Genomic DNA, 401 nt, shown 5'->3' with positions numbered 1-401 from the left:
ATAGACCTTTTTCCTGAGTAAACTATGAGCGTCGCCATTACGCAGATGAAATGCTTCTGAATGGTGTAAATACTTAGTTTGATCGTCACTTAACAATGATTCTAATTTGTAGTTTTGCATGACGATATGATGAATGGATGGTTCAATTTTAACAGCATATGTTAGAGCTGATCTGCGGCGAACCGGAGCTGATCGCGGCAGTCAATGCTTGTGTTTATACCAGCTGCCGCTCCCAGAACTCATGCTTATCACATCGGTCACATCACATTTCCTAGTATTGTTTGAAAGTACAGTCAGTAACATAGCAGATTGAAAAGTTATTATCTTTCTGCAGTCCAACAGACGGCAGTGCAGTAGTGGCTTGAGTCTGTTGAATGGTGATTTAATGCTACGTTGTCACC

The 401-nt window shown here is 41.1% G+C and overlaps 1 protein-coding gene across 1 annotated transcript in view; it reads left to right on the top strand.

Moving 5' to 3' along the window:
* Positions 1–401, top strand: part of LOC107587149 (YY1-associated factor 2-like) — a 19,128-nt gene that overhangs the window by 12,438 nt on the left and 6,289 nt on the right. The gene's annotated exons all lie outside the window — the stretch shown is intronic.

Source organism: Sinocyclocheilus grahami, unplaced genomic scaffold (genome assembly GCF_001515645.1).
Source record: "Sinocyclocheilus grahami isolate Dianchi unplaced genomic scaffold, SAMN03320097.WGS_v1.1 scaffold90.1, whole genome shotgun sequence".
Classification (NCBI taxonomy): domain Eukaryota; kingdom Metazoa; phylum Chordata; class Actinopteri; order Cypriniformes; family Cyprinidae; genus Sinocyclocheilus; species Sinocyclocheilus grahami.
The sequence above is the reverse complement of the archived record's forward strand: the minus strand, read 5'-3'. Positions and strand labels throughout refer to the sequence as shown.